This window comes from Nannospalax galili, unplaced genomic scaffold (assembly GCF_000622305.1).
Source record: "Nannospalax galili isolate Female #2095 unplaced genomic scaffold, S.galili_v1.0 scaffold184, whole genome shotgun sequence".
Classification (NCBI taxonomy): Eukaryota; Metazoa; Chordata; class Mammalia; order Rodentia; family Spalacidae; genus Nannospalax; species Nannospalax galili.
Window position 1 is genome coordinate 1,147,792 of NW_008351649.1, and position 18,278 is coordinate 1,166,069.

General features: G+C 40.1%; 1 protein-coding gene across 5 annotated transcripts in view; it reads right to left on the minus strand.

Moving 5' to 3' along the window:
- Window positions 1-18,278, minus strand: part of Luzp1 (leucine zipper protein 1) — a 90,196-nt gene that overhangs the window by 47,296 nt on the left and 24,622 nt on the right. Inside the window, exons 2-3 of one of the 5 annotated variants that reach the window (XM_029553772.1) lie at window positions 16,368-16,522; window positions 9,536-9,618 (exon numbers count right to left, since the gene is read on the minus strand). The exons of 2 other annotated variants lie outside the window; for them this stretch is intronic. The gene's annotated coding sequence lies outside the window, so the exon portion shown is untranslated. Of the gene's footprint in view, window positions 1-9,535; window positions 9,637-16,367; window positions 16,523-18,278 lie in introns of all 5 variants that reach the window. 2 more of the 5 variants (XM_029553771.1, XM_029553773.1) reach the window with 2 other exon arrangements.

Below are 18,278 nucleotides of genomic sequence, written 5' to 3' on the forward strand. Positions count from 1 at the left end.
AAGAGGATTTCTATCAACGAAAATACAGATAATTACTTTCAAACCTTGGTAGCACACAGTTACCTGAGAACTTGTTAATGCTACAGACTCCCAGGCACCATTCTCAAAGGTTTGAAAGTTGATGTGTGGTGGATTTTCACTGCCTTATTTTTTAATTATACTTTATTTGGAGGATGGATATGCCATGGCTCGTGTACATAGGGCAAAGGACAACTTGTGGAAGTCAATTCTCTCCTTCTATCACATGGGTCTCAGGAATCAAACTCTGGTCTACTTAGGCTTGACAGTAAGCACCTTAACCCGCTGAGCCATCTTGCTGGCCCAAGACTACCTTTTTAAATACCAGGGGAGGGGGGCAGCAAAAATCAGTCTCATGGAAAATATACATTTTCCACGTGGTATAGCCAATAATAATATATATGTTCCAAGGATGGCATACAGTCTTTCAACAGCACCAGATCCACTCCCTCACCTTAGTAGTTGTTTTTGAGAATACTAGCTGACTAAAATCACTTAACAAAGCAATCATCCTTTTATCTACCAAAGTAACTTCTGAAGTCAGTTATCTCTGCTCCTCATCAAAAATCTTTTTGATGACTGAAACACACTACCTGTTTGGATTCTTTTCACTCATTAGTTTCATTCTGGTTCTGTCTGCTTGTTTTCTGAGAAATTGTCCAAATAATCCTTTTTTTTTAAAAGATCCTACTTAATAGAAGCACCCCTACTGCGCACAGTGGCGCACACCTGTAACCCCAGCACTTAGGAAACTGCGTCAGGACAGTGAGTCTGAGGTCAGCCTAGGTGGTTATGATTTGAATCTAGATTGTTCCCCCCTACAGGTTTGTTCTGAACACTTGGTCCCATCTGATGACACTGTTTCGTGAAGTTGTGGAACATTGTGAGGCACTAGGAGTGAGCCTTCAAAGATTATAACCTACGCCCAGATCTGGTCTAACCTCCGCTTCAGGATCTACAAGACATGAGGAGGTGCTGCCTCAGCTCCTGCCAACATAGATGGTGCTGTTCTTGCAGCCATGCCTTCATGGCCATGATGGACTCAATCATCTACAACTATAAGCCAAAATAAATCTTTCCTCCCTTAAGTTGCTTTTGTCAGATATTAGATAAGTAATAATAAATTTCAAGCCAACCTGGACCACATAGTAAGATCCTTCTCAAAATGATGATGATGATTATGACAAAGACGACAAAATAAGCACTCCTTTAAATTGATACTTTCCTGTTTTATTTTTCTTCAAGGTTCTTAGCATTTCCTAAGAGTCATTATATTTTATATTTACCTGCCTCATTAGAATGTAACTCCACACTGTATTCCTAGGACCCCTCCCAAACAATGTCTGGAATGTAATAGGTGCTCTATAAATGTTTATAAATTAATATGGGACCATTTTTGAAAAAAAAATGTTCTTGATCCTTCATCTTGTTCCTCATTCACTGTTAGCTAGACTAGGTGGCCATCTTCCTGCCTTTTTTCCTTTGTTTCTTCGTTTTGAGACAGGGACCCTGTAGCCCACGCTGGCCTGGAACTTGTTATGGAGACCAGGCTGGCCTCTATCTCAGAGACACACCTGCCTCTGCCTCCTAAGTGCTAGGATTAAAAGCATGCACAATCACACCCAACCATCTTCCTGCTTTAAAAAAAAAAATTATCCTTTGAGAACTTAAGATGTATTTTGTTCATATTTTTCCCTGCTCCTATCTCCTGCCAGATCCACCCCCACCTCCCTACCCACCCATCTTCCTGTTCATTTTTAATTTTTTCCACTTTGATTCCAATGTGCCTTGCCCCTTGGGTGTGGAATCTGCCCTGGACTGTTGTGGATTTACCAAGGGGTCACACCCTTAAACTCTTGCTGTCAGCTGGGGGTGAGTGGGACTTCTTGCCCAACCCCCAACAGTGACATTATACAGCACCCCCACCTGCTTTTCACTACTCTATAGTAATGTACAATTTCTCCCCAAGCTGAACTACAACAGAGGTTTGTTTAAAGTTCCAATCTACAGAAATTTCAAAGGATTTATCCTCCACAAGAATAACCTGGCTTCACTATGTAAGAAGTTAATGTAATGTTGGGAACATGGTGTGAGAGCTGCAAGCGTCAACAAAAGCAGGACACGGCACACTGCAGCCAAAAAACATGTCATTCTTTTCTGCACTGGATCAGCCAGACACTTCCTTGTCAAGACAGGCTAACATTCACATGTATTTGTCTGTTCACTCACCTGAGCTCAGTTATGTCTGATGCAGTACATACTATAAGGTCTTTCCATGCTTCACACTATTCATTAAAACAATTTTAACAAATAGATGCTATTATCCCCACTTTAGAGATCAAAAAATTCAATCTGTAGATTTAGCAATTTGCAACTGATAAATAACAGGGCTGGCATCTGAGGCCAATATTTTAATTTCTAAGCCCGCCCCCTCTTTCCACCCTCTAGAGTAAGCCTGGCAAAAGATTACATTTGATAAATGTTTACTGAATCTATAAGAGTTAAATATTTTAGTTGAAAATCATATGGCTATTTCAGATCAAATTCTTCAGTTCCAATTTTAGTTAAAAAAAAAAAAACACAAACAAGTATGGTGGCACAGGCCTATAATCGCAGTACTGGGGAGGCTAAGGCAGGAGGATTGAAGTTCAAGGCCAACCTAGGCAACAGAGTGAGTTCCTGGCAGAATGAACTACACAGTGAAAATTTCTTTCAAAACCAAAACAAAAGGGGGGGAGGGAGAGAGAAAGGGAGAAGAGTGACACTGACAAAAGTCAGTTCAATTCCTTTTAAATAGTAAGAATAGAAAACATAGTGCTTTTCTTAATTAAAAAAAAAAACACTGGATTAAGCTGGGTGTGGTGGCGCATGCCTTTAATCCCAGCACTCGGGAGGCAGAGGCAAGCTGATCTCTGTGAGTTCAAAGCCAGCCTGGTCTACATAGTGAGCTCCAGGACAGCTGGGGCTAAAGGGAGACCCAGAATTAAATGTTCAGGAGAACATTTAATTCATTACTACAGAAATTGGGAGGGGGCTTTATTATGGGTTTTGTTGTTTGAGATGAGGTCTCACTATGTTACCTCGGGTGGCCTTGAATTTGTGGACATAATTTAAGCATTCTTGCTTCCTTGATAGCCTAAGTGCTTGGGTCTACAGGTGTGTGCCGTCAAGCCAGAAGGGAAACTGGAAATCAAGTCATAAAAGACAATGTGCTTCAGTACACTAAGAGGTGAATGTGAAATGGAATCTGAGCTTAAGTTATTAACTTTAATTTTCAGCTTAAAAAGTGATCAACATACTTGCTTTCACATCTAACAATGGTACCCTAAAGTTCAAAGGTGATAACACCTAAAAAACACAATTATAGTGCTATAAAAACAATTAGTTTGCACTGAACCTTGAAAGTAGAATAAAAGCCTGATACAAGACAGCCTACAAAGGCCAACATTATTGAAAACCCCACTGAATCACTAGTGCTGAGTATCTTCCAACTAGTTTATCCTTAACAAAGGCTGTGGTTTACCTATCATTAACTGTTTTGGTTAGTGTTCTCTCTCCAATAGCACCATTAGGTCTCTCAATAGTAAAGAACATTAGTATGTTACATTAGTATATATCTAATGATACTCTCTTATTCTGAGAATGATTTTTTACAGCAATAGTCTTATCACATATTGGGGATGGGGGACAATGGGGACAAGGCTGCCCTGTTGTGGGTTCTCCTCAGGCCAGCTGTGAAGACCCTAACCTGGATCGGGTCCCCTGCCGATTGGGGGGGTAAGAGGCGTGGGGTCAAGACACACAGACCCCCCCGAGAGTCGGGTAGAAGCAAGCACTAGGCGAGGTGCTGCAGGAGGAGGCACACCTTATATCTCCCTTTTCTCGGCCCCCAAGTCCCTTTAGTCAGCGTATCATTTTCTGATTGGTCTGCGCCATGCAATCTGTCAGCAGTCACTGGGCTCCCGAGCAGGGTAAGGAGGCGTGGGCTCATTATGTAGACCAGGTTGGCCTCTATCTCAGATATCTTCCTGCTTCTGCCTCCAGAGTGCTGGGAATAAAGGCCTGTGCCACCCAGCTAATAAAATATTTTGTAAAGCCAGGGCTTAGACAGGTGAAAGAGAAATTGTTTAGGAGCTAGTAGGATTGTGTTATATGTGTGATTATATTCTGAATAATGATGAAGATTTTATTTTAAGCATATCAGTGTTTTGCCTGCATTGTGTGTTCAATGCCAGGCAGATGTCAGAAGAAGGCATTGGATCCCCTGGAACTGGAGTTACAAAAGGCTGTTAGCTGCCATGTGGGTGCTGGGAACTGAACCCGGGGGTCCTCTCAAACTGCTGAGCCATCTCTCCAGCCCACAATCAAGGTTTTAAAAATCTAAACCCACCATCCTCATTTCTAGCCTCAAATATAAAGACTATTGTCCTATAAAAATATTAATTATAAAGATGACAGTAAATATTATACTACATTCCAACAATTTCATTCAATAATTCTCCCAATTCATCTCTAACCAATAAAATTTTCCAATTCCTCAGCACCCACCAGTGATACAAATTCTACCTCACCCAATTTTCCTAAGGATACATCACTTAAGATTCTTCCCATTCATTTCCTGCATCTGTTTCTCTACTTATAAACCATGTGACAGAATCCAATTTGACTTTTTAAATTATTTTTATTTTATGTGTACGAGTGTATTGCCTGCATGTATGTGAGTGCACGCACCTGTGTTGTGCAATGCCACGGACATCAGAAGGGGGCTTTGGATTCCCCTGGAACTGGAGTTAAGAACAGTTCGTAGCTGCCATGTGGGTGCTGGGAATTGAAACCAGGTCTTCTACAAAAGCAGTCAGTGCTCTTAACCACTGAGCCATCTCTCCAGCCCCCAATTTGATTTTTTTTAATTATTTTTTTTATGAGTGTATTTATTGTATGAGTATTGCCTACATGTATGTGAGTGCACCCGTGTCATGCAATGCTGCGGAGGTCAGAAGAGGGCTTTGGATTCCCCTGGAACTGGAGTTAAGAACGATTCATAGCCACCATGTGGGTGCTGGGAATCGAACCCAGGTCCTCTGCAAGAGCAGTCAGGGCTCTTAACCGCTGAGCCATCTCTCCAGCCCCCTAATTTGATTTTATATCTGCAAGTGATCTAGGCTATTACCTTCAAACAACTCAAAAACAGTAGGTAATATAATTAGCTGAAAGAGCAGATTTAGAACACAAGTCACTAACATAAATAAGAGGTATAAAAGAGTATCCACAAAGATACAGCATAAAGTCTAAATTCCTTAGTCTGCCACTCAATTCCTGGTATGCTAGCAGTATCTTTTTCCTACCTTGGACAGACTGATCTACTCAGGACAAATTCCTTCAGGTTAAACCTTTGCCCAGACATTTGCCCTGCCAGTAATGACTTACTCTATCTCATCAAATCTATCTAAGAAACAAATCAATGCCATCTCTTCTTCAGTAGAAATTTTCCATTCTCTTTACTTGTTAACTTTTTCCTTGCTAAGTACCTGCTGTCATTTGGCAGATAAGCATATACTCTTGAAGGATACACCATACTTTTATATAGTACACTCAAAGACCATTATGTTTATGGCACAGTTTTAGTACTCTGACTACAACCCAAACTTAAAAATGTAGGCTTGTAATTTCTTTATAATTTTCATGCAATATTGGTATCAAATTCAAATAATAAAATTCACTATATAACACTATTCAGTAAAGATGTGCTGAAAGAAAAAAGTGGAAAAGGCAAAGAAAACAGATTCCTCAGGAGTCACCAAGTTAACGGGTTTTTGTTAGGTTGGCTTGGTTTCATTTGTTTTTTGGTTTGTTTTTGGGAGGGCGGGGTTCTTCTTCTTTGAGATATGGTCTCCTTATGTAGCCCAGGCTAGCTTCTTACCTGTAACCCCCCTGCCTCAGCCTCCAAAGTGCTAAGACTGCAGCCATCAAGCTAAAAAGTTAGTTTCTTTTTTTCTTTTTGGTCTTTTTGAGACAGGTCTCCCTGTAGCCCCAGCTGTCCTGGAACTCACTCTGTAGACCAGGCTGGCCTTGAACTCACAGAGATCCGCCTGCCTCTGCCTCCGAGTGCTGGGATTAAAGGTGTGCGCCACCACGCCCAGCAATAGTTAGTTTCTTAAAATCAAATCCATATGCACAGGTATGGTTGTACATGTGCCTGTACTCCCAGCACCTGGGAGGCTGAGGCAAGAGGACGTTGAGTACCAGGCCAGTCCAAATCACCATCATCATCTACCACAACTACCATGATCATCACCACCACCACCATCACTATCATCTCGTCACCATTATCATAACAATCACCACCACCACCGTCGTTGTTGTCATCATCAAAGTTCAATCATGGATTGAATCCTTCAGTTGTCTTATGGAATACAATTTGGGTTCCCCAATGGCTTCCCATCACATAATGTAAGAACGCTACCAAATCTGGTTATTGTCTTCTCCTACCTCATGACCTTTTATTCTTCTGCCACTCTCTCTGATTCTTTCTGCTCCTACACACTGCCAGCAAAATCTCAGGATCTTTATCATTTCCTTTCTTTCCCCAAATCTTCCCATGGCTTCTAGTAATTCAAATCACAAGTTAAATGCCATTTCCTCAGAAACGCCTTACCTGATGACCTTGCTAAAGCTGCACTCATCTCCTAACTCCCTAATTGTACTAAATTGTTTAATATCTATATTCAAAATACACTGCTTTTCTCTCCCAAATAATTTGTACACTCTTCAAAGGTAAGAACTTTGTCAGTATTATTTACCACTGTATCCAAAGCCTAGAATACTGACTGACATGCAAAAGAAGACAGTCAAATATTAACCAAAGAAATGAGTTTGTTCACTCTTAGCTAACACTGCCGTTTTCTTCAAGAACATAAACATTGTCTCCTACTTGTTTTTTGTTTTCCACAACACCTAACAGAATAAATGTGCTGAAATCACCAATGAAATTTTTAACCGATGAGCAGAAATAAGTAAATGGACTTTCTTTTTCTGTTACAACTGTCCAATTTGTTGACATCGTCAAGTCAAGAAATACTAAATATCTATTACGAGCCAGGGTAGGATAGGAATCATTCTAGTTTCTTGCTTTTTCAATTTATCTTACTCATCACTGATACTCATTTTGTATTTTGGAATGCTGGAGATCAAATACAGAGCTTCACATATGCTAAGGAAGTACTCTACCACTTAGCTCTACCCCCAGCCCTCATCCCTGGTATTCTGAAAAATTGAATATTTGAACATAAGATGCCCTGACCTTCCCCCTGCTCCAAATCTGATGACATCACACTTTATTAACCAATGGAATGCAAGTAATTATTGTTACCTGCAGGGCACCATATAAACATAGTGGTTATTTTCTATGTCAAGAGACCACAGAACTTTATTGTCCAATTATATCAATCTCTCCTCAATCAATGTGTTTTCAAAGAATACTTCTCAAAAAGTCAAAATTATGACATTCCTGAGAATGTCTAGAGACATCTGGACTTATAAACTATTTTTCTAGGTGTGATAATAATATAGTATTTAATGTAGTATATGGTCCTCAATCTAGAGGGTTACACATCTCAAGCTTATCAAAAGGTTCAGGAATTTTTTTGTAAATATTTGTTTTGCCAGTGCTGGAAATCAAACCCAATTCCTGACATATGCCAGACAAATACTGTACCACTGGGCTATAGCCCCAGCCTGGGAAATTTTTTTTTCCCCTTCAAGGTACATATAGTCAGATATTTAGCTAATTAAGTATAAGGCGAATAGTTAATTTTTTAATTCAGGTGAAATGTATGAGTGTTAGACTATCAACCTTGCCATGTTTGAAAATTTTAATTAGAAGTTGGCAGGGGTCAAGCAGGGAGACGTACACCTTTTATCCCAGCACTGAGGAGACAGAGGCAGGTGGAACTCTGAAATCGAGGCCAGCCTCGAGGTCAGCTGGAGTTACAGGGAAACCCTGTCTTCTTTAAAAAAAAGTACCTGGTTGACTTTCAATACACAGTTCAACATATAATTAGATCATGATGATTCAAAGAATACTAAAGGACTCAGAAACTGAACCATTAAAACATAAGACATACTGACAAGGGATTGGAGAGATGGCTCAGCGGTTAAGAGCAGTGACTGTTCTTCCAGAAGAGCCAGGTTTGATTCTCAGTACCCACATGGCAGCTAACAACCATCCGTAACTCCAGTTCCAGAAGAATCCAATGCTCTCTTCTGACATGCACGAGCACTGCACAACCCGGGTCCACTTACATGTATGCAGGCAATATATTCACACACGTAAAATAAGAAATAAAATATTAATTTTTTAAGAAAGGGGTAAAAACTAGGAAACACTACCCAAAGCCAAAACAACTTATAGTTCAGCCTAAGGTCCCTTCTCCCTGAGTGAGAAAACTAAATCACCTATTTACAGTGACAATATCTGAAAAGGATCTTGTAAGCACATGAGAATTTTGGAAAATATTCATTACTAATGCTGTTGTTACTAAAACATATGTTAAGAACTTTAATCACAGCCACCAAAGTAAGAATTGACTCAAGCAAAGATTATCAATGGATGCTAAAATCATTTGATTAGAGAAAGGATATTCACATTGTCTCAAAGTTATTCCATTGATTTCTTATGAAGGGGAGTAAGTACCTTTACCATGCTGCGCTGGATAGCTTTAGTGTCAACTTGATACACCTGGGTTGAGGGAGCCTCAATTGGGGAATTCCCTCTATTGGACTGGCCTGTGGCCATGTCTGAGGGGCATCTTCTTGATAAGTGATGTGGGAGGGCCCAGCCCACTATGGGTGGTGCCACCCATGGGCAGGTGGGTCTGTGTTGCATAAGAAGGCAGGCTGAGCAGGGGCCAGGGGAGAAAGCCAGTAAAAGCAGCATTCCTCCATGGCCTGTGCTCCAGCTCCTGCCTCCAGGTTCCTGCCCTCAGTTCCTACCTTGAGCTCCCTGATGAACTGTGACCCGGGAGATATAAGATAAATAAACCCTTTCCTCCCCAAGTTGGTAGTGGTCAGAGTGTTTTGTCACAACAATGAAGAAACAAACCAGGACACATGCTAAGGTCAAACAGTCTGACACTGGCTGTGCCTTCTTATGATGTAACATCATGCCATAGAACACCACTATTTCCTTACCAAAAATTTTTACCCTTTATGCATGAAAAAACAATGAGCTAGGGGCTAGAGAGTTGGCTCAGCAATTAAGAGCACTGGCTGGTCTTGCAGAGGACCCGGGTTCAATTCCCAGAACCCACACGGCAGCTAACAACCATCTGTAACTCCAATTGCAGGAATCAATGCTTTTCTGACCTCCAAGGGCACTGCACAACACGGGTACACTTTCATACATGCAGGCAATACACTCATTAAAGACACACATGAGGGGCTGGAGAGATGGCTCAGTGGCTAAGCACACTGGCCAGTCTTGCAGAGGACCTAAGTTTGGTTGGTTCTCAGCACTCACATGATGGCTTACAACTCTAGTTCCGGGAGTTCTGACACCTTCTTCTGGCTTCTGCAGGCACTGCATGCATATGCTGCATATACCTACAAGAAAGCAAACACCTGTACATGTAAAAATAAGTCAATCTTTTTTTTAAAAAAAAAGCACACACATGAAAGTTTGAGATGTTTGTTCTAGATCAGGAATCCAGAAGCTAGTTTCATTAGAGCACAGCCATGCCCATGCATTTGTGTGTTGTTTATATGGCAGTGCTTCCCTAGAAAGAAACAGTAAGGCCTACAAAGTTAAAAATATTATGTCGTTATGGAAAAAGTTGGTTGACTCAACTCCTGACAACTGAATGCAACAAGATATCTTTCAGGTGGATTCTGCACTGAAAGAAAGTCCTAAAGAAAAATGAGCAAACCAACTTTTATATATGAACTAATATTATATAGGTGCTGAATATTGTATGGGTAATAATACTATATGTGTGCTGAATACTGAAGTATTTATTTATGAATAACTACTTCAAATGTTTCACATGAGAAAAAGTGTTTTAAAAACAGGGTAAACAGAGTAAACAGGGGGGCTGAAGAAATGGTTCAGCAGTTAAGAACACTAACTGTTCTTGCAGAAGACCCGGGTTCAAATCCCAGCATCCACATGGTACCTAACAACTGTCCATAACTCCAGGTCTTGGAACTCAGAGAGATCCACCTGCCTCTGCCCAAGTGCTGGGATTAAAGGCGTGTAGCACCACACCTGGCTCCTGGCTCCCAATTCTCTTTTTTAAGCACACAAACTCTAAAGTATACTTAACACTCAAGAATTCTAAGGTTGAAAAATAAAAGCATCAACACAAAGTGAAAGCATCAAGGGTCAAGGTCTCAGTCTGTTGAGCAACCATGCACTATAAAGAAGGAATGTAGATATGTACTCTGCTCTCTACTCATCATCTATTGCAAGGCAGATAATTGTAACATAATTTGTTAAGTATAACAAAAACATATGTTCAAAGTACAGAAGAAATTAATTTATTATGGATCAGAAAAGGTTTCATTCAAGAGACAATGTCTAAGCTAGGTGATAAAAAAATTAATAGAGCCGGGTGTGGTGATGCACGCCTCTAGTCCCAGCACTCGGGAGGCAGAGGCAGGCGGATCTCTGTGAGGTCAAGGCCAGCCTGGTCTACATAGTGAGTTCCAGGACACCTGGGGCTTACAGGGAAACCCTGCTTCAAAAAGACCAAAAAAAAAAAAAAATTAATAGACATCTCCCAGCAGATAATGGGAAGAAAATTGCTGTGTCAGAGGCAAGGGATTCTCTATGAGATCAAGGCCAGCCTGGTCTGTATAGTGAGTTCCAGACCAGTTGGGGCAAAAGAGAGACTCTATCTCAAAAAAAACAAAAACAAACAAAAAAAAATCAATCAAAAGAAAAATATTTTAAGATGGACAGATCATTTCTACAGGATTTTCTAAGAAACTTTCATGGTGAAACTTAAGCTGATTTTTGAGAATTTTGAAGAACCTAACAGAAAAAAACAGCAAGGGAGATGACTCAATGGATAAAGCACTTGCTGTGCAAGCCTACTGACCAGAGTTCAGGCTCCCAGAACCCACATTAAAAGCCAGTCACAGTAGTCATCCCAGAGTACCCCTATGGGAAGATGGGAGGCAGAAACAGGGCAATTCCCAGTCTTGCACCCACATGGCAGTTCTGTTACCCTCTTCTGGCCTTCTTGGCTACTATACACATACCACATACCAGTATACATACAGATGGATCACACTTGTAGAAGCCAGTGTGATGGTACAAGCCTTTAATCCCAGCACTCAAGAGGCAGAGGCAGGTGGATCTCTGTGAGATCAAGGGGAGACCCTGTAGTCAAAGAAAGAAAAGAGGGGAGGAGAGGGGAAAGGAGGGGAAGGGGAGGGGAAGGAGGATGCGGAAGAGGGGAGGGGAGGGGAAAGAAAAACTTGTAGAAATAAAAATCATCCTTATTTATTTATTTATTTATTTATTTATTTATTTTGGTCTTTTTGAGGCAGCATCTCCCCGTATCCCCAGCTAGCCTAGAACTCAATATGTAGATTAGGCCAGTAGAAATCTCAGATATCTTCCTGTTTCTGCCTCCCAAGTGCTGGGGTTAAAAGTGTGTACCACCACACCCATATAAAGTTGTCATTTTTTTTTTTAGAAGCATTTCATTACAGCTTTAACATACTCATTAACAGTTTCCAGAGCAAGGATACATCTCTTTCAAAAGTGGCTATAAAAGTTTTAGGTTCGCTGTTGAATTAATAGTTATACAATATTGAACTCAGTATAAGCCCTGTAAGACATAAAATTGAATGAGTTTTTAACCTTTAAAAAAGATTTCCATTTCATTTTTAAAATATACTGCTTCTTACAGAAAGACTCATTGTTTTTGCTCTTAACACTGAGATGTTGGTGTATGCATCTCTAATCTGTACGTATCTGATTATTGCTAGTCATAATTGGTTGCACTCGGATCCTTGGCACCTGTGTATGTCTATAAAGTCATTGGGTAGATTTCAATGGTAATGTTTGTCATTTTTTAAAAAGAAAAAAGTATGCCATGTAAAAACCTATGTACCAAACGATACCTTTTTATCTATCCTTAATTTTTACAATAAATCTGAAGTAAATATAAATATCCCAATTTTAACTTCAGAAAGGTTAGCAAAAGCTGGGGCATGGAGACATGGTTCAGTGGTTAAGAGCACTGGCTGCTCTTGCAGAGGACCCAGGTTCAATTCCCAGCACCCACATGGTGGCTAACAACTGCCCATAACTCCAATTCCAGGAGGATCCAACACCATCTTCTGATATCCTCAGGCACTGCACAACATGGGTGCACTTTCATACGTGCGATCAATACACTCATACACATAAAAATGAAAATAATGAAGAAAATATTTATTTTAAAAGGAAGGTTAGCAAAAGTTAGTAACAATTCATATGACTACACCCATGCACTCTGTTCAAGATTTAAAATTTATCTCATTTAATTCTGACAACAAACCCAAGAACTAGGTATTATTAGCATTTCCATTTTACAGGTTAGAAAACAGGTTCAAGAAAGTTAAAATTTGCTCAAGACCACATTGGTATTAAAAAGCAAAACTGGCCAGGTGTGGTAGCACATGCCTTTAATCCCAGCACTTGGGAGACAGGCAGGAGGATATCTGTGAGTTGGGGGCTGGCCTGGTCTAAATATCAAGTTCCAGGCCAGCTAGGGCTAGAGAAACTCTGTCTCAAAAAGACCAAAAGAAGGGCTGGAGAGATGGCTCAGCAGTTAAGAGCACTGACTGCTCTAGCAGAAGACCTGGGTTCGATTCCCAACACACACATGGAGGCTACTAACCATCCTTAACTCCACTTCCAGGGGATTCCGAAGCCCTCTTCTGACCTCCGAGGCAGGACACGGGTGCACTCACATACATGCAGGCAAACACTCACACACATAAAATAAAAATAATAAATATTTATTTTTTTAAAAAAACTAAAGCTCTCTTCCACCAAAACATATCTACCCTTAATTATTATTCAACCTAATCCAATATGCTTTGATGCTTACACTCCCATGGCCAAGGACTGACATAGTAGTAGTATCTGGCATGGAAAGTTAAAATATACATTTCCTAAAGGCGTTACTTCTAAAATGTATAGGAAATAAGAGAAGGCTACAGCTGGAGAAACCCTAAAACTCTCTTCAGTCTTTCTAAGAGTCACAGGCCTCCAAATCTATAGATTAGCCTGTGGGAGAGATGCAATGAAAAAAACCTTTTCATCAGACATGAAAAGGGCAGATCTGACAGCAATGCAGAGATCAGACAGTATGTGCTGCAGGAAAATCAGGTGCTCACAGCTGAGAGGGGCCAAGCAGCTATGGCTGGTTTTTGTTTTTTGTTTTTTTTTTTAAGAACCTAGTAGGATTTAGATCCTATAGTTCTATGGTACTATATAGAAAACCGACACAGCACAAAAGAATGGTAGCTCAAGCAGTTCAAGAATTAAATCTAGGAAACAATACACGGCAGCGCACTAGTTGGTAGCCTGGATCTCCCACTCATCCTACCTTTTCCTCCACATAGGAAAGGTAAGCTGTTTTCCCGGTTCCTAGAAAAATCTATATCCTTCAAATGCTGTTTCTCAGCTTGTCAGACAGAATGCCAGAATGGGTACAGGAATGATGCAGTAACACTCCCCCCCCCACACACACACACACTTTCTCTATAAGAGGAGGAAAAGAATCAGACCAGGAATAACTGGGAATGATCTTACCTCTCACTCAAAATACAAGTTTAAGCTGGAGACACAGCTCAGTTGATGAAGTACTGGCCTGGCATGCAGGAAGCCCTGGGTTTGATCCCCAACAGCATACAACCTGAGCATGTGGCCACATGCTGCACTAGTAGATGTAGGAGGATCAGAAGTTCAAGGTCATCCCCTGTTAGCTTTACAGGGGCAGTAACCCAGGTTAGTTTTGCTTATACAAGAGAGATGTCTACTACAGCACTTATTCTAAACTTCCCCTGACCCACTTTCATATTAGAGTTCAAGAATATTTAAATTGTATTCCTTATCATTTTGTTCTTGCATCCTTAGGAAAGTTTCTTCATGGGTTTATTCTTTGTAAAATGAGACCAAATAAGATTCTAGATCCTATTCTTTCACAGAAATGTCATTTGAAGGAAATATTAAAACTTTGAAAGCTTGGGGCTGGAGAGATGGTTCAGCAGTTAAGAACGCTGGTTGTTCTTGCAGAAGACCCAGGTTCGAATCCCAGCACCCACATGGCAGCTAACAACTGTCTGTAACTCCAATTCCAGGGGATCCAACAGCCTCTTCTCTCTTCCGCAGGCATTGCATGACGCGGGTGCACTTACCTACACACAGGCAATACATGCATACACATAGGATAAAAATAATAAATAAAATATTTTTTAAAAAGTACTCTGGCTGGGCATGGTGGCGCATGCCTCTAATCCCAGCACTCGGGAGGCAGAGGCAGGAGGATCTCTGTGAGTTCAAGGCCAGCCTGGTCTACATAGCGAGTTCCAGGACAGCTGGGGCTACAGGGAGACCCTGTCTCAAAAAAGACAAAATAAAAAGTACTCTGAAAGCTTAAAAAGCACAATATAATAACACTATTTACTTCATGGCATTCTAAAACCTTTGCATAAACTTGCTATTTCCTCACACTAAGCCTATGAGACACTGCTAGCCTCTCTTTGCAGGTAAGTAAACTAAGGTCCAGAGAAACAGCTCTTTTCCCAAGTTTATACCAACACTGCCTGGCAGAGCTGAAATTCAAAGCCAAGCCATCTAGGTCAATAAATTTGAGTATGTTACGAAATTAATACACTACAATGAAAATGTTAGAATATTATAGCACATGAATTAAGGATGCAATATTTGAATTCTGCTTTTTATTTTCTGAGACGGGGCCTTACTCTGCAGCCCAGGCTGACTGACCTCAAATTCACTATCCTTCACATCAGCCCGTAAGTTCTAAGTTTACAGACATAAGCTATCATGCCTGACTGAATTCTACTTTATTCTGACTAGCCTATACCATTATTTTTACACATTCTGAGAGTCATGGACAGCTAGTCACACATTATGTCATTTAGTAATAATATGTTCAAGTTACTTAACTGTGCTGTAGCGTCCTCATATATAATGATAGGGACAAGATCTACACCACACAGAATTTAAGAACCAATTTCATTATAAATGCAGCATTCTGGTCAGTAAATAAATACAGATCAAACATTTCTAATTACTACTGTTACTGTTATTATTTTACACTGCCATTTTATCCATTTTCCACACAAACTAGTATCTAAAAACTTTTGCTCTGAAGCAATCATGTAATCTTGAAATAGGCATATGAACATCAGCATCTCCGTTTTTTAGTAATATTTTTGTTTTTTCGTTTGGTTGGGTTTTTTTGGTCAGTGCTGGGGACTAAAGCCAGGGCTCTATACAGACTATATAAGCACTCTACCATGGAGTCCACAAATATTGACTGATTGTGGGGCTGGAGAGATGGCTCAGAGGTTAAGAGCACTGGCTGTTCTTGCAGAAGTTCAGTTCCCAGCACCCACATGGCAGCTAATAACCATTTGTAACTCCAGTTTCCAAGGGAATCCAACACCCTCTTCTGACCTCTGCAGGCATTGTATGACATAGGTGCATTACATACATGCAGGCAATACACTGATAAACACAAAAATAAATATTTTTTAAAATTGACTGCCTATATGCTAGGCATTCTTTTTTCCATATTTTTCTCCTAAATTTGCAATACATGTAAGCGTTGTTGCTGCTATGAGCAATTATCACTCACAGCTTTATTTCTTATATGTAACAATAATACTGAAAATTCATCTCTTAGAACAAAGTGCCTTCTATTTTTAATTTTTTATTATTCATTTACTTTCATGCTGAAGACTCAACTCAGAGCCTCATATATGCTAAGGAAGGGTTTGACCACTGTGCTTACAGTCCCAGTCAAATCAACACATTTCTGAATGCATTAGTAAAATAACCTTGCAAGTCACTGTACAGAGTTTACCAAAACATCTCCAACTAAAATACACATTATCTCCTTAAAAATCATTCACTCAAAAAAAAGAAAAAAAGAAAAAAAAAATCATTCACTCCACCAGGCCAGCATTCAGGAAGCAGAGACAGGTAGATGTCAAGATCAAGACAAGCCTGGTCTACATAGCAAGTTGCAGGCCCTCCAGGACTATAGGAGATTCTGTGTCAAAAAACCCTAACCCAAATAAAAAAAAAAGGATCATTTACTCACTTTCTCATTTGACAAATCTCAAGCACAAAGGGTAGTGACTTGTTGACATCTGTGCTGATGGATAACAGGCTGAGCCACAATCACCAGCTTGAGTCCAAAGTTCATTATTGTCTCTCTGAACTGAATAATTCCATAACCTGGAAGGTGATTAACACCTGAAGATAGAGAATGACTCAATCTAAGGATAAAAAGTTAATTCAGGAAGCAAATCCTCAGAGATAAAACAATCGAAGAGGCATACACCATTCCTTCTCAAAGCAGCATCTCAAAATCTGCTCATACATGGCTCACCCTGACTCCTTCCCAGCTATCTGCAACTTTCTGAATTGGCCATAGCAAATTCATAACAAAATCTTTTTTTAAATATTTTATTATTCTTATTTTGTGTGTATGAGAGTATTGCCTGCATGTGTGTAAGTGCACCTATGTTGTGCAACGCCCGCAGAGGTCAGAAGAAGGCATCAGATTCCCCCAGAACTGGCATTACAGATGGTTGTTTGCCACCGTGTGGGTGCTGGGAATTGAACCCAGGTCCTCAAGAGCAGTCAGTGCTCTTAACCACTGAGCCATCTCTCCAGCCCCCACATCAAAATCTTAATAAAAACATCAAGGAATTGCCATAGTGTAACATTCTAACAATGAACACCTCTGAAAATAAGCTTGGAAATTATATGACACTGAGCTTCTTATTGTAATTATTTCTGCTGTAAAAGAATCAGATTTTTTTTCTGAAGTTTTACATGAAAATTACCATAAAATAAGAATACACAAATTTTTTTTTCAATAAGGCCACTCACTGATATGCATTAAACATTCAAGTTTTCTCGAGTATTTTAGTTCTAACAAGTTTACCAAAGGATTCACTCCAACTATTCTTTCGAGAACTACGCCTTGAAAAAGACATAACTGTTATTATTTATATATTAAAATGTTAAACAAAGTCAAGACTAGAAGTGGGCAATCTATTTTATATACAGTTCCAATAGGATCAATGAGAGAAGAAAAAGAAGAGGAAGAAAAAGAGCAGAAAGACTGGCAAGGCAAGTCAATTGCTTACAAATCCACGTGGTACACAGCACTGTGAGATGCACAGTGCCAAACAATCAGCTAAGAACCAGGCAAATGACCTTACCAGCCTAGATGGGACAGAGGTTCAAGGAAGGTGATCAACAGGTAAATATACCAGAGAAACTAAGGAAGGGCTATGAAGATGCCTGAACACACAGACACTGAATCTTCTGAAAGTGCATCTACAGTAAAGCGGTACAGACAGAAACAAGACAGGAGAAATGTTAGACTGGGGGTGGGTGAGATGGCTTAGGGGGTAAAGGGACCTGCCAAACGTTGATGACCTGAATTTGATCCCCAGAACCCACATGGAATAAGAGAACAAACTCCCAAAAGTGGTCCGCTGACCTACACACACACATAAATAAATAAATAAGTAAATAAATAAATAAATAAATAAATAAATAAATAAATAAATAAATGTTTAAAACAAAAAAGTGGGAGCTGGGCATGGTGGCACACGCCTTTCATCCCAGCACTCAGGAGGCAGAGGCAGGCAGATCTCTGTGAGTTCGAGGCCAGCCTGATCTACATAGCGAGTTCCAGGACAGCTGGGGCTATAGAGAGACCCTGTCTCAAAAAAGACCAAAAAAATAATAATAATAAAATAAGGTGGGACTGCCATAATTTACACCCTGAATAGGATATTAGTGTGCCTATTTCCTTTCCTTTTTTCTAACTTTTTATACATTGATTTACATCAACCTGAAACTTAAGAAATTATGGTTAATCTTTTAAATCCGAATTTCTTTCATTCTGAATAAGGTTATTTTCTCCCACATATCAGTTGGTCGTGTGTGTGTGGGGTGTGTGTGTGTGTGTGTGTGTGTGTGTGTGTGTGTG